This window comes from Stenella coeruleoalba, assembly GCF_951394435.1.
Source record: "Stenella coeruleoalba genome assembly, chromosome: 5".
Taxonomy (NCBI): domain Eukaryota; kingdom Metazoa; phylum Chordata; class Mammalia; order Artiodactyla; family Delphinidae; genus Stenella; species Stenella coeruleoalba.
This window is the reverse complement of record NC_137150.1, coordinates 47107995-47124187: the sequence shown is the minus strand read 5'-3', so window position 1 is coordinate 47124187 and position 16193 is coordinate 47107995. Positions and strand designations below refer to the sequence as shown.

At 42.8% G+C, this 16193-nt stretch overlaps 1 protein-coding gene across 21 annotated transcripts in view; it reads right to left on the bottom strand.

Moving 5' to 3' along the window:
- LOC307187328 (uncharacterized protein) overlaps nt 1-15835 on the bottom strand; it is a 666419-nt gene extending 650584 nt beyond the window's left edge. For 11 of the 21 annotated variants that reach the window (XM_079923224.1, XM_079923223.1, XM_079923222.1 and 8 more), the window contains exon 1: nt 1470-2759. The gene's annotated coding sequence lies outside the window, so the exon portion shown is untranslated. Of the gene's footprint in view, nt 1-1469; nt 2763-14954; nt 15488-15709 lie in introns of those variants that run through there. The other 10 variants (XM_079923238.1, XM_079923236.1, XM_079923241.1 and 7 more) reach the window with 4 other exon arrangements.
- Between the last annotated feature and the right edge of the window lie 358 nt (nt 15836-16193).

Below are 16193 nucleotides of genomic sequence, written 5' to 3'. Positions count from 1 at the left end.
AAGTTGAATTTTTTTAAGTATTTATCCTGAGAAAAAAGTAATAGATGTTCATTATAGAAAAACTGGCAAAAACTGAGAACTGTAGATAAGGGATAAAAATTATCCATAATTCACCACCAAGAGATAAAACACTATTAAAACATTTTGATGCATTTCCCTCCTTTTGTGCTTATTGTCTTTATATTTATACATTTCTGTATAAAATCATGTTGTTACATTTGTATCCTGCTTCTTTTTTGACTTATAATATAAGCATTTTATAGAACGTTAAAATTCTTTGTAAACATCATTTTTAATAGCTGCATAAATGTTCCACCGTAATGGATACACCATAATTTACCTTACTGTTTCCTCGCTGTTGGACATTTAGGCCATTTCCACTTTTTTTGCTAACACACAGAAATTTTAAAGATGGTTTTCAAAAGAAAACAAGTTTCCTTTCGTAGGCAAATGAAGTACACAATGAAACAGACAGTGATGATATGTTCGTGTAATAGATTTCACTGCTAGCCTCCGGTTCAATCAGAATAGGCATTTATCTTTCCTTCAAGCAATAATTAATTTTAATTCAGAGTTTCCATTCCTAGCTGCTTTCTCACAAATATGTTTTCCATCTCACACAACTGCAAAGGCTCAGCCATAAAGCTCACATTTTTGACAGCTGGCATTTAATTTGTCTGTAGGTCAAAAGCCCTACTATCTCTTGTTGCCACACAGAACAGAGGCAGGAAGCCTCACCTGCAATCCTGCCCATGTGTAGCCCCCCCTCCCTTGTGAGACTATTTATCTCCTCTTCATGTTCAATTCTTGGCCAGTCTGTCAGATGTAAAAGTGTCTTCATTGGGCTTCTGGGGTCCTTTAGAATTAACTTTTCTTCCAGGCCCTTAGGTTCTCCTGAAGTATCTGTCTCCACGGGCACCAGAACCCGCTACCAAGGGACTCTACCCCACCTTAAGAGGACCCCTATTTTCTTCAGAACAGGCTTCTTTCCTGCTAGGCTAGAAAGTCATGCTAGAAACATAAGTGCCCCACCTACGCTACCAGATGAAGAGCTTAAACTCTGAGATAATTGAAGTAGTCAGCAAGAAGCGAAGCCTTGGGGAGGCCATTAATAATGCAACATGTGGTCATGCAGATTCTACATACAAAAGAGAATAGCACAAGCATATTTAATTTGAAATGCAAGGACTACAGCAAAGTGAGTTAGGAATTTTGGTTGACTCTCCTTGGAAACTAAGAGCTTACCAGAGTCTAAACAGCTATGGATCTATCACAAATGCAATCTCAAAAATGTAGCGGCTTGTTGGAGTCAAAATAAGGACTTCACAGAACCAAATAAAATTTATGAAGAAAGTGAAATAGGAAAGTTTGTGAGGCAGAGGAGAGCAAAAGACTCCAAAGTCCACTTCTATTAATATCAATCTAGTACTAGGGGATCCAGCAGACTGATCCTAGCCAGACCACCTTACCTTTCAAAAGACCAGTTCACCCTCTGGAAGTAGACATCATAAAAAGTAACCAAGGGCTTCCCTGGTGGCGTAGTGGTTGAGAGTCCGCCTGCCGATGCAGGGGACATAGGTTCGTGCCCCGGTCCGGGAAGATCCCACATGCCGCGGAGCGGCTGGGCCTGTGAGCCATGGCCGCTGAGCCTGCACGTCCGGAGAGAGAGGCCACAACAGTGAGAGGCCCGCGCACCGCAAAAAAAAAAAAGTAACCAAGAGTAGGACCAAAGAAGTTTTATCCTTACTTCACAGAGAATAAAATTGGAATGAATAAAATATCTAAATTGTAGAAATGGGTTTTGCTTTGCCTTATCACTATCCCTAAATAATGATTTTTCAACATTAGAGGCATGGTACAACTGCACAGAGTTTGTTGTTCAGATGAAATAAAATGAAACAATGTAGAAAACCCTTGTCATGTTGCCTGGCATGGAGATCCTGCTCAATGGATTCCATTGTTTCTGCTTCTTTCATACAGAAGCAATGGGCTTAAGAGAATAACAATAAAACTCATTTTCATGCATTACCCTTAAAGGACTATCTAATCTCTATTTTCTGATTATTAAAATGGGAAATTTTTTCTTTCTTTCTTTCTTTCTTTTTTTTAATTTTTGGCTACACCATGCAGCATGCAGGATCCTATTTCCCTGACCAGGGATTGAACCCGTGCCCCCCACATTGGGAGCATGGGAGCATGGAGTCTTAACCACTGGACCACCAGGGAAGTCCCTGGGAACATTTTTCAATGATAAAATCTGCTTTTTTTTTTTTTTTTTACTTTTGACAAAGTATATTATAAAATGTTGGGATTTCAGATAAAAAACATCCATTAACATTATAATAATGTTCTTTTTTACTCTGGGGAACAGAAGAAGCTGAACCTTCCTTCTTTACACCACCCAACATCCAGAATTTAAACAAACAAAAATAGGTGGGTACTTCTTTGCTTAAAAGCAATTCCTCATTTTATAAAAGAATGGTATGAATAAAAAAACTTCTAAAAATTTAAATTATCCTGTGAAAATCAGTATGTTCTTCAAATATCATATTTACAAATATAGGTTAGAAGTATCTGAATTTCTTGAGGCCAAATTGCTTTGGAGTTCAGAATTTTTCAGATTCTAGAAAGGCAGTATGGTACATATGTGCCCAGAAGTGTCTAGAGTCACACCCTAACCAAACCCATTAATATTTATTTAAAGAAACTTGAGGATTCTCATATTGAATAAAATAAAGTCTATAATTAGACTCACATCAGCTCGGTGTAGGTTTTGCCACCAAATTAGTTTATGACAAATAACAGCAACAACCAAAAAAGTACCTGCCAATATTTAGAGCTTTTTGGATTTCAAAATTATGGATAAGTGATAATGAAAATATTTTTTATTTCAACATACACTGTCAGGTAAACCAGACTAGTGTGTAAATGTAAGATGGGTAAGTAATTTAAGACATAAAAAGGGCAGCTTGTGTGCTGATATCATGCAGACAAAATCTACTGGAAATAGAAATAACTTTTAGGAAAACTACAAGACAAAAGAAGAAATGGTGAAACCGAAGCACGTACCTCCTAAATCAAAAGAATTTCAAGAGCCTCTAGTGCAGATTTGGCCTGTAAAAGTATCACCTTGGCGTAAGATTTCTTAAAATCTACTCTACTCTACCACCACTAACCAAAATCTTCTGGCAGTGAGTCTGAAGCCATTTTTTTTTTTTTTTTTTAATAAACAACCGAAATTTATTTCCTACAGTTCTGGAGGCTGGAAGTCCAAGGTCAGGGTGGCAGCAGGGTCTGGTGAGGGCCCTTTTCCAGGCTGCAGACTTCTCGTGAAGCCATTTTTTGAAGGCGAAAAAGAGTACTTGGAAACTGAACACACAGTGTGGGCAAAGCCCATAGGATTCACTTCCAGAAACTGACAATCACACAAACCTAGTTCACCTTACTCTTCAGGTTTATAAACACACAAAAATCACATGGTAAAAAGGATAAATGAACACATGCTCCCTCTTATTACTGTTTTTGTATAATCTGCATCCTAATATTACTGCCAAACCCCAGGATTAAGAATAGATCCTTAGGGCTTCCCTGGTGGCGCAGTGGTTGAGAGTCCGTCTGCCGATGCAGGGGACGCGGGTTCGTGCCCTGGTCCGGGAGGATCCCACGTGCCGCAGAGCGGCTGGGCCCGTGGGCCATGGCCGGTGGGCCTGCGCGTCCGGAGACTGTGCGCCGCAGCGGGAGGGGCCACAACGGTAAGAGGCCCGTGTACCGCAAAAAAAAAAAAAAAGAATAGATCCTTAGCATCCCAAATGATCTTGGATCTTCCTGGTGTTTAATGCACTTTGATGGTGTAAGGCTTCTGGATCCCCTTGATGTTAGACTTTATATCTCTCCATCTCAGTTTTCTCTTAGAAAATCAAATATTTTATCTCTATAAGCAAATGAGAGTGTTTCACTATTATCAACCAGAAACATTCTTTAGAGAAAAAGGATCCTTTAACTACATCTTATCAGGGAAGGCTTAACATACAATAAAGCCAAACAGAAAAAATAATGTCTTGGGCAGACATTTCCCTACATTTAAGGGACCAATGTTAAATAATCATATATAACAAATCACATTAGGGACATATTTTAAGGCTGGTTAATCCTTGAAGAACAGGTAGTGGTTTGACCAAAAAGTTCGTTCATGTTTTTCCGTAAAATGGTATGGAAAAGCACGAATGAACTTCTTGGCCAGCCCAATATCTCTTGGAACATCTGTTTTAACAGATAAAGGAGAAACTAGAGACCAGAGATGTTATAGTCTCACCCAGCTAATAAGTAGCACAGCCAGAACAAGAACTCCCAATGCTTACCAATAAGTTTGGGGTACCTTTTTATCTACAAGGGTGCAATAGAGGGGCTGCAGAAACAGATTATCTGTGACCAGTTTAAATCCAACAAACAATTACTGGGCTCACACTTTGCCCTCGATGAAATTAAAATCTAGCTGCAGAATTAACATGGCCAACTAAATAAAAACTGACAGAAGACACTCAACAGGACTTTAGGAGACCCTAGGATTCAGATGAGGGAGAAGGGGGGAGACTTTTCTGGTGGGGTTGAAATGGGACAATGCAACAACTTACTGGGAGCACACCTGGCCACGACAAAGAATCCCTCAGTTGTTCAGTGAGCCAAAACTATATTTAGAGCCTTCACAACCATCCTAGGTCATTACAGTAGACTATGAACTTACTGGTCCCTTAAATTTTAATGAACCTGAGCCCTTTTAAAGGTGGCACTCACAGCAACTTTAGCTGTGAAACAATTAAAAGGTTAATGGTGTTTCTACTATAAATAGATTTATGAAAGGAGAATGCTGACTGAGTCATTTCCTGGTCCCAACTTGCTACTGTCAGTTGAATTCAAGCAAGATGTGCTTTACAAGAGATTTAAGGCATACCTTTTAATGGCTGCTGCCTATTGTGTTTCCTATTTCAAAATTCATTTCATATTGCATATAACATGCCTAAAGCCCAGTACAAATACTATTCTGTTATCACATAATAGGCCAGTGTGTATTGCTGTGTCTTGAGTTTCTACTTGTTTTATTTTACATGTGGTATTTCAGTCCATTGAAAGGAAACCCGTGTTCATTTTTGCTCATCCTGATACAGAGAGAGTTCAAAAGTTCAAAAGATAAGAAGTGGTTCTCAGCATGAACAAACCGTGAAAGGCATTAGAAAATAAATTTTTGATGTCAAGATACATTCCCAGTTTATTCACGCTGAGAACAGTTTTCTTATCTTTGGGACTTTGTAAGCTAGGACAGCCAAAATTTGTTTAAACTCCACAATAAATAAAAAAAGCAATACAATTTGACTGTTATGCTATTGTCAGATACCTTTGTCTATAAATCAAACCCTTTACAGTATAATGAAAATCTGGAAGTACTTCAAATAAGATTAGTGCTTTAAGCTCCAGAGGAAAAAAAAATTCAAAATTAGGTTGCCTTTCTCCTGATCCTGCTCAGAATCCACTACGGTAAACCATGAAAATAGTGCTCTTAATAATTCAGAGAAACCACACCTCAAGTCTCCTCGGATGGCCTCTTCCCTCAAGAGTAAAAGCCACTAAAGCTCAGAGTTACTGTCGATTCTTAATTAACCATATCAGTGAGGAAGAACACTTCACACCACTGAAAACTGTCCGCTGAAGAGTGACAGAAAACATTTCCCAGATCATGAGTTGACAAGCCACATAATTTATGTACCAGGAGCTGACTTTACAAACAGTTGGCTGGAAAAGTCTTTACTTATTCCGAACATGTCCTCCTCATTATCACAGGGTTATCAAATAGATTCTTCAAGAAAACTAGAGGGCTTCACGCCAAATACGAATGACAGCTCAGATTGCTGGGACAGACAGAGAGTCAGCTAATCATATCTGAGGGACCTGGAAGTTATCTGTGAAATAGATGACTTTTGTGCTGGGAAGTTCATTGAGAGTAAAGGAAAGTGTGGAGAACACTGGGGGCCTCTGTGGGGTACCCTGGTGAGGGGAGAGTTCCAAGGGCATGGGAGCAATGATGGCAACACCATTTAACCACAGTATCTGTCACCCCATGGAAGATACTCCGCCCTTCCAACAGCCTCTGAGGCCTTGCCGTGCTCTGCTCTCTTCCTGTAATGGATGCTCTTCTGCTTTGATTCCTACCTCGCCTTCAAATGCCGCCGCTTCCATGAAGCTTTCCATGATTTCCTCTCATGAGTTTGGTTTCTCCTTCCTTTTTAATTACATTCATACTTTGGTCTAAGTCCTTTATGGTACTTAACTATCCCACAACAAAGAACACAGTTTTAGAAGTTGCTTGGGGATGGGGACTTTATCTTGCCCATCTTGACAATCTCCACAGAACCAAGGAAAATGCCTTGGCGATTGTGAGTTGATCTTAAAGTATGCCCCATCTGTAATTAATGCTGCTGGAATAGGACAGCAGGAAGTCCTTTGTCCTGTCATGGCTGGCAATGGGAATAGTGAGGCTGAGAATGACGGCAGACACTAGTCCAGCACGAACTCAGACACATGCAACCACTCTCCAGGAGTCTCCACTTCTGGTCACCATAACCGCAAGTGACGGCTGCCACAGGTAAGCTCTCAACTAAAACAAGGTCTTCCATCAAGTGTGTCTGGGTAACTCTAAGTCAATTACTTTTCAGTAGCGACAGCCTCACTTTCCATGTTCCTCTTTTGTTTAACGTTCTTGAGGCCTTCCATGGCATTTACACTCCCTTTTTCCTTCATCTCAGGCAGTTTCTTAATCTCCTCCTTGGGTCCTTTTTCATCTGTCCTCCTGTCATATATTACAATTCCCCAGGTTCCTTCTTTGGTAATCTTTTCTCCTCACGTTTTATACATATTTGTCTCCTGCTACTTCAACACCCAAATATAGCTCTAGCCCAGGCCATTTTCCTAGCCTCAGGCCCTTCTGTGGAGCTTCCCCAGAATGTCTCCATCTGAGATCCTACAGACACATAAGTGCCCACAGCGTCACTGCCGAACTCACCTTCTTCTTGCCTTTCCTGTGTTTCTGATTTTCTCTGTTACCCAGAGGTCACCTCAAGTCTTCTTTCTCTCTCACTCCCTTTCTTCCACACATTCACCAACTCTTCTTTGGAATCTGTCCCTTCTTTTCATCACCACCACTATTCCCTTTGTTAATAAGACTCATACCACTTCTCCCCCTACTACTGAAGGAACCTCCTAATTAGGCTCCCTACCTCTGGCCTCTCCCCTCTCCAGGCCATTCTTCATTCAATAAACACAAATCTGACTAGGTCCCTCCCCTGCTTTCAGTCAGTCACTTCCTGGCTCCTCCCTGGTCTACTGCTAAATCCAAAGCTCTCAGTTTGATATGTAAGGTCCTTCCTGAGCTCTAACCCCTCTCAGCTGCCCTAAACCCATTTTCTACTGTGGCTCCTTTTATATTCTTCCCTCCAGACATACCATTAAGAAAATGATTTATGGTTTTTCCTAAAGGAGAGGAGACCTCCTTCTTCCTGCACATGCTCTTCTCACCAACTAGAACCCACCAGCACCACCTTTATCACCTATCTAACCTTTACTCAATGAATCAGCTTAAGAAAAATACACTCTTGAAAACCTACACTGAGGCCCTGGATTCTTTCTTCCCTCCAACTAGGTTATATGTTCCATCTCTGCAACGTTTTTTTCTTTTGACAGGTTCTAGTCTGTTCATTGATCTCCCCCCAGGTCTATGAGTGGCTCAAGGACAGAGCGTCACCTTATCCTCTCTGTATCTCCAAAGCCCAGCAAAGTAGTTGACATTGACCAACTATTTGTTAAATGGAAGTAACAAGAAAAAAAATCAGCTACACATTAAGCAACTAGGTTAGTGATTTGATTTCAGCTTCAGTGGAGGAAAGACAGATACTTGGGATTTGAACATAGCCCCTTGAGTCAGCTCATTAAACCTCTGTGTTCATCTAGTTCCAGAGTTTCCCACCTATTGAAAAAGAATTGGAAAAACAAGTGCTGGATTTAGCAAAAGGGAACAAAACTAGATTTAAGCTTTAGCAAAGCTCACGATGTTGAAATTGGGAAGGAAAACGTTAGGGGTGTTGGGAGACAATTCTTCAAGGTCTCTTACATTTCTTCATACCTTGTGAAGATGCTTTGATGGCTTTTGTTCTAGAAGGATGTCTGTATATAGCAAACAGCTTTGGAAGATTTAGAGAGTGTGTCCTGCCAGGGCTGAGGACAGAGTTGTTTCCTGAGCAGGATAATAAAGACGATGTCTCCCTCTAAGGGCAAAAGTTGGGCAAGGTTGCTAACAGCCCCCTTATAAGGTTGGAGATTTTTTAAGGCCCAGGTTCCTCAGCTGCGACATAAATCCACTATGTACACAGTATCCATTTGGGCCACTCCTCATTGCCCCATGGAATTGGGGGTGGGGGGGATGGAAGCCTATGCAAACATGAAGCTCACACTACCTGCTCTGGCTTGATTAATAAAGTCTTTTGTCTCTGACCAGGAGCCTCATATCTTCTGTCAGCAGCCATGTACTGTGGCAAACTAACTTGTTACCTTGAAGGTAGAGTAAAATCTTACACACTTCAGAGTTCCTGACAAGGAGAAGGGAACTAAAGGAAATTTTTTTAACTATTTGATAAATGTTTATGAAATTGAATACTACCAGAAAGATAAAATCTTAAATAGAGTATAATTAAGAGCAAGTTAAGAGCAAGAATCTACAGTCAAACAGTCTGGGTTCATAGCCTAGCTTTTAAAATTATTAACAATATAAACTCTCCTGAGCTTTATACCTTTATATGCAATTTCTCCAGAAAACCTTAACTTCTCTAGATCTCAATTTCCTCATTATAAAATGTGGATACCAGTATTACCCTCTGATAGGGTTGTTGTGAGGATTAAATGAGTTAAAATATGGAAAGTACTTAAATTGTTCCTGGCATTTAATAAATGCTATTTAAGAATAATATTCTGATGCTCGAACTTTACTCCATGGACAATCAAAGTTTTTAAGAAAGGAAATGATGCTAGTAAGTCTTTGCTTTAGAAACCAACTTTGATGAAAGTTAAACCATATATATAATAAAAATAAAGAGGATCCAGAGAATATGAAACAGAAGACTAACCAAGAGATGACTATAGCAGCCTATGAGTAAAAATAGCTTGGCTGGGCTTTAGTGCTGGCAATGGGGAAGAGAACTAATTCAAGAGATATTTCATTGCTGGTGTTTCTAGAATTTTGGTACCCGATAGGAATATAAAAATTAATTTCTAGTTATCCAATTGTCATATAAAAAGACCTTTCCATAATCATCCCACCTAAAGCTCATAATATAACTACAAGGTAAAGTGGGAGAAAAGTGAGATAAAGGATTTCAAATACGAAGGGAGGGGAAGATGAGGGAAGTACCTCAGAGGGACAGAACGTTGATAACTAGAGATTATCTAAGGACATTTTGAGTCTGAACCCCACGGTGATGATAAATCTATCGTTGAAAATGCAAGTATGTAGCTCCGAAGAGAACGGGGCTAGATGTACAGATCTGGGTCTCACCAGAATAGAACATATGATAGAAGCCAGTGGAAAGGAAGCGATAAACCAGGTAAAGTATATAGAACGGGAAGAGGAATGAGGATAGAAGGTGAGAGAAAGCAGGGGCCGGTGCAGGAGAACTACAGATGATACGGAGTGTACAAAGGAAAGGAACAAGTGCAGCAGTGGAGAAGTGGGAAACAGGAATAGGCAGTAATACCACATACTACGGGAAAATGAGGGTAGGGTGAGTCCTGGAAAAAAAGGCAGCCTCTGAGAAGGAACTTCAGCCAGACTGCAGTGGTTTAAATGATCAATGATAAGATCACTGATAAGCATCAAAGAGCTGTTCTTGAGAAATTGAAGATGAAGGAGAGAAGCAAGGTCAAAACAGATCCACATATAGACACAAACATATAAACATGGAACAGAAAGAGATGTAGATAAGGTGACTTGGACACATTGGGGAGAAGAGAAAAAAATAGTAGAAAGCAAAGAGTTGGCAATAAAAGAAAGAAAAGAGATGACTAATATAGAAAAATTTTAAAGGTGGGATGTGGGACATATAGGGAAGGGATTACCTTGAAGAAAGTAGAAAGTTATTCCCATGAGACACCTAAGAAAGAAGTAAAGATACAGAAAACAACATTGAAGCTGAGAACAGGGAGCCTGACAAAATATTATATATTAAATAATATGATGTCAATCTCATCGATAAAGTATGGGTTGAAGTCGACTGCTAAAACTACATGGCCAAGGTGAGGCTCAGGTCCACTAGAAGCAATAGGAGAAAGAGTAAACTACTGCTAAATATAAGCAGGAGGGTCTGGGAGGCTGGTAATTTGAGACCCTAGGAAGCCTAGAAAGGAGAGGTCAAGGGCAGAGGGACCATCACAAGTAACAGTGATTATGAACAAGTCTCTGGGGTTGGAATGGGTCCAAAGCCCATCCCGCCACTTCTCAGCTGTGAAACTTCAGACAAGTTACTTAACCTCTCTCTCTGCCTCAGTGTCCTTATTTGAAAAATAGAGATGATAGTATTATCTACCTCAGAGGATTGTTGTTAGGATGAAAGATATCAATAAATACAAATTACTAGAAATAATGCCTTGCCCATGGAGAGAACACCCAGCCTTCTCTCCTTCACTTTATACTCAGTGTGGCTGACTTCATGAAAAAGGAAAATATTTTTGAACTAAATTACACTGAGTAAATGACAGACCACAGACCAGTCTTAAATTATTTGTAAATTTAAAAGTGGACTGTTATTAGCCCCAGACGTCTCTAATTGGCTCAATTTCAGGCTTTCTCAGAAGTAAAAAACAAAACCAAAATAAAACAAATTCCAGCATGGTGTGATTCTGAATTATTAAACCTTTTTACCTTTCTCTACTTCTAAATTTATTCATTATTTGAAAATCTAAATCTCTGCCACTCTGACCACAAGTTTCTACATCAGCTACAGAAGGCTGAGGTTAAACAGTTCTACAGGCATGTGTTGGATGTGAGGGTCGAGTGGATAAACTGTATCAGATCAGGCACATTTTGGATTTGTATGTCAACCTGTATTGGATACCTACATTAGGGAATGGATGTGCGCTGTCTTAAACAGTTTAGGAGACTGTTGAGTCACAAAGTGACCATACCTTTTTAAAATTCCCCCCAAGTGTCAGAGAATGCCAAGTATCTCAAGTCCCGGGAGCTTCAGCTACTGGATCTGCCTTTATAGACTTCTGCCTGTGTGATATCTGTCTGCAACACTCTCATGTTTACTACATCCATCATGTTGTATACAATAATTATGCAAGTGTTTACAAGAGAGCATCACAAAGGATAAATTTTAATAGAGTGTATTACAGCCAGTCATTTTCCTTTGATGTCTCAAAGATGTGGAGTAGAGTTTATTTCCATCTATTTAATCCTTGAGAAAACATTTGCAGAGTACCATTAACATAAGTAAACTCTTCAATACCCCTTTATCAAAATGCTATCACCGGGACTTCCCTGGTGGCGCAGTGGCTAAGAATCCGCCTACCAATGCAGGGGACACAGGTTCAATCCCTGGTCCTGGAAAAGTCCACATGCCTCGGAGCAACTAAGCCCATGCGCCACAACTACTGAGCCCGCATGCCACAACTACTGAAGCCCACGTGCCTAGAGCCGGTGCTCCGCAACAAGAGAAGCCACCGCAATGAGAAGCCCGCGCACCGCAACGAAGAGTAGCCCCCGCTGGCTGCAACTAGAGAAAGCCCGCGTGCAGCAACAAAGACCCAACGCAGCCAAAACTTAATTTTTTTTTAAATGCCATCACCGGTTACAACTCTCCAATTCGTAATATACTTGCCATGGATAGCTTTCCCTATTCCACGATTCCCAGTTTAAGCCGAGCCCATTGCTTTAAGTGTTTTAAGTGTCTACAACCATGAGAGAGCAGGAAATTTCTTATGAAGAGTCTCAGTGAGGAGAAAAAGCAGATCTTCCTTGCGTGGAACGATCTTACCCACCGCAGGACAATCAGCACCCCAACCCGCCTCCATATCCAGCACCAAACGCCAACAGAACCCTATAGCTTTCACAACAGTCAAAAAAGCCCCACAGGTTCCTCAATACGCACTAGGTAGAAGGTACTAGCCAGCCTCCCACTGAGAACCCCCGGCACTGATTACAAAGAACTTCTTAGAAACACTGGCTGGGCCTAGGTGTTCTGAAAGGGATGATATTTGTTAAGAACTCCAGCACTGGAATTCAAACTACCTGGATCCAAATCTCACGAACTCTTGGAGTGTGAACGTAACCTGACTGTGTCTCTTTCTTCATCATAAACGGAGATGATAATGATGCCTACCTTGTAGGGCTATTTCCAGGATAATATGAAATAATACATGTAAAGTAGTTAGAAATTTGCCTAGCATCTAACTAAGAATTCAAAAAGATTAAGTATTCATTACCTGTGATTTCCAACGTGGAATTACATAGGAGGTACGTAGGCGCTCTTTGTGAAATACTGACTTTATGAATCTGCCTAACCTTAGTTATACGGGGTTTCCTAAAAGTGATAAGACAAGGTTATCAGATCAATTATCATTAGAGTTGGAGGACCTGTAAGTCATACATTACATCTTTTGCTTCATTAGTAAAATCTCCTTTGAAAAGGAGCTTACCTGTGGAGTAATGTACCGTAATACAATGCATTACATTTAGGCGGACTGTTATTTAGCTGCACAGTCATTTCCTCTTTTCAGTTGTCACCCCGGCTCCAAAATCTGCTCAAGTACAAGATCAGCTACACAAAATTTTTACCTGTGTTAATGACCTATAAGTGCCAGTCAGTAGGATGATGTGTTCTCATTAGTGGTCCTCATCTCATTAGAAGCCTGCTCTCACTGATAATGGACCTCAGAGGTCAATAAAAATCTCAGGAAGAATTCTCTTTAATTTAATAGATGGACAGGTGTGTGGAAGCCAAGTGCTATACATGGTTTTATTGCACATGCCTACAACGATTGCAAAGGCATCTGCAGAAACCTAGCACTAAATCCCAACATGGTTCCTGCTGAAGAAACCATTAACTCTAATACCAGGGTTTCCCATCCAGATTTCAGAAAGTACTAAGAGTCATCAGAGTGATCTCAATAACTCCAAAAAAGAGCATCTCTATTAAACACCCAAGAATTTATATTGGTTTTAATATCCAATCTCATCTCACCTGATAAATGAATGAGCTGCAGCAGCAGTGTCCTTTAAAAAAAAATGCAATGTCATCCTTCCAGCCTTTTCAACAAAAGTATCAATACTGAAACATGAGTTAAAATATCTAAGCAATATGAAAAGTGAGGTGGTATTTCAGTTGTTTTTCAGTGTCCCTCCCCCAAAGGAATTTTTCTGTTTCATGTGCATGGGCCAGCCAGGGTCCTAATAGGCCAGCCAGGGTCCACTTCAATAACAGCGCTTGTAAAAGTAAGAGCATGGCTAGCCAGCAAGCATGCTAAAAAAGCAGGTGCTAAAAAGCGGAGGTTTATGCATGTACAAGATACCCAAAGTAAGATGTGTTTCCTGAGATGAACTGGAGAGGAAACGCCTATTCAGATAAACAAGACACATCTTATCAATGTAAAATAAATCACCTACCCAGAAATTTCTTGCATTTCTGCCGAAAAACGTATTTACAAACTATGTAGGCAAGTTGTTCTGCGATACCACCTCACTGTGGCCATGTCTCAAGATTTATGGTTAGTGACATTTGCAGTAACCAGGTAGTAAATCGAATCTCACATGAGAAGAATGATATATGGAAATGTAAAGTGAATCCAAGAATAGTATTTTTTTGACAAGAAAAAGTCAAGACCCAGAAAGGTATGGATGGCCTTGTGTACTCCTCTAAACCATTTTTCTACTATAAAGCATTCACATTTCAGAAAATCAAAGATGAAGCAAAGAAGTAGCAAAGACGTTTAAAGGTTCAAAATACCCTGGCGTCTATTCATAACCGCTCAGGGGCAGAAAGGAAAATCAGTTAAATTTGGCTTCTCTCTCAGACAGTTCGATGATGATCCCCTGATGCTACAGAATTTAATGCAAACTTCTTCCGCCGGTCAAGGCGACCGGGCAATTGGGAAAGATTCACACTTCCCCTGAGCTTCTCACTACAGCTCACACAGGGACCAAGAACGAGTATCTCCTCCCTTCTTCACTTCTAATCTGCAAATGAAACCATGACCCACCCTCAGAGGATGCGTTTCAGTCATCTTCCTACTCTTTAGTTCTCTCCTAACCGGGCTGGCATCTAAGTGGCTGCGCATTCAGCCCTTGACATTCTCTCTTCCCCAGCTCCTCACTTCGGCGAATGAGCCGGGGTTCGCCTCTCGTCAAACCTGTGGAATAATCCACTCCTTCGGACTCGGAGATACTTCTCAAAAAAAAAAAAAAAAAAAGACTCTCTCTCTCTCTCTCTCTCTCTCTATATATATATATATAAACTTTGGTCTCTAGAAAGGGCATGTCAAGTAACGATTTCATTCAAAACCCTTTCAGAAAGTGGAACTTATTATTAGCCAGTTACTCTTCCAAACAGGAAATTAACACACACACACACACAATTTGCGGGAAAATTCTGTCAGGCGCTGAGAAAGTATGTCAGGTGGAAAGCACCCAGCCCCCCCGGGTCTTCGTCTCTGACCCGAGGACCCGTTGAGGACAGCGTTCCCGCCGCGCTCTGCCTGGGACTGCTCGCCGACCCCGCCCGGTGCCCGCCTGCCCCTCCTGCCCTCCATCCCTTCCGGGAGGGAACGGCTGCGGCCGCCAGGGCTGCGGCAGGTCTGGGGTCGGCGGAGGCATACGGGGCCGGCTCTCCCCCCACGTCCCGGAGCGCGCGGGCGCCACTTACATGCCCGGACGGAGATGAAGGGCTCTGCCTGGCGGCCAGCCGGCGGCCACCCAAGCTCACCAGAGCCACACCAGAGCCACAGTCGCCAGGTCACCTCCGCCGGGCGGAGCTGCTCCAGCCGCCACGCCGACTGCGCGCCGCGCGCCACTCCGGCTCCGCAAGTCCGAGCCCCGCGCAGAAGTTGAGCTCGCTGGGCGGGCAGAAGTTGGTGTGCGGGCTCGCGGGTCCAACGAGATGCGTCTCCCTGCGGAGGGCGCGAAAGCAGCTCGGCCCCACTAGGCATCACCCGCGACGCGGAGAGCGCAGGCGGAGCGCCTTGGCGACTCCCCGAGGCGCCCGGGGCCGCCGAGATGCGCGCCCCTGCTCCGCCGGGAGCGACTGGCAACCTGCGAGCCCAGCAGCCCCGCAGCTTCCTCAGCCTCGGTGCCATGGAAACGCGCTCGCCGCCCTCCGGGCCCGGCCCCTCCGGAGCGCTTAAAGAGACAGCCCCGCCGCCACCGCGGCTCGACTAGCTGTTGGGCGCCCCCCACCCCCGCGCCCTCCTCACCCGCTCCTCTCTCCCGCGCCGCCAGGAGGAGGCGCGGCGGGGGCTGGACGCTGGGGGCTGGAGGGGCAGCTAAGAAGATATTTAGGGGGCTCTGCTCAATCCTCCCGCCTAACCCTGCTACCTACCTCTTCCTACCCACCCACCCAAGACACACACCCAAACCTCGCCAAAGAGACGAAGCGGCTCTGGCTTCCCCTCACACACCAACCTGCTCAGAACCAAGCCAGCTGTACATCTGCCACAAACAGAGACCAAAGGAAGGCTGACTTTTGATTCTTGCTTGCTCCGCTCGCTCCCAACCCGAGTCTTGGGAGTCGGTCAGAACACAGGCCCGGGAGGGGGGCGGGGGGGGGCGAGGTCGGTTTGAAGTAGGAACCAAACAGCAGTTGATTGAGTCAAATCTCCTGCCAAATCGACAGTTGCAGGGCACATCGTCGGCTCATCCAGAAATCCTCGTTACTCCAAATGGGATCATCTCCCTTCAGTTTATTTGGCCACCGTCTATCTCACCCCCTTCAGGCACCAGAGTTATGAGAAGGAGCCAACCCTTTTCCAAACCTACTCCCTCCTTTCCTTCAAACCAGCTCCTCTTCCCCCAAATTTGCTGAGGAGCAGTCAGTTGCGAGCCCCCAGAGCCCTTCCAGAAGGGAACGGCGTCTGCTCGGAACGGGAGGCATAGGCTGCGGTGCTGG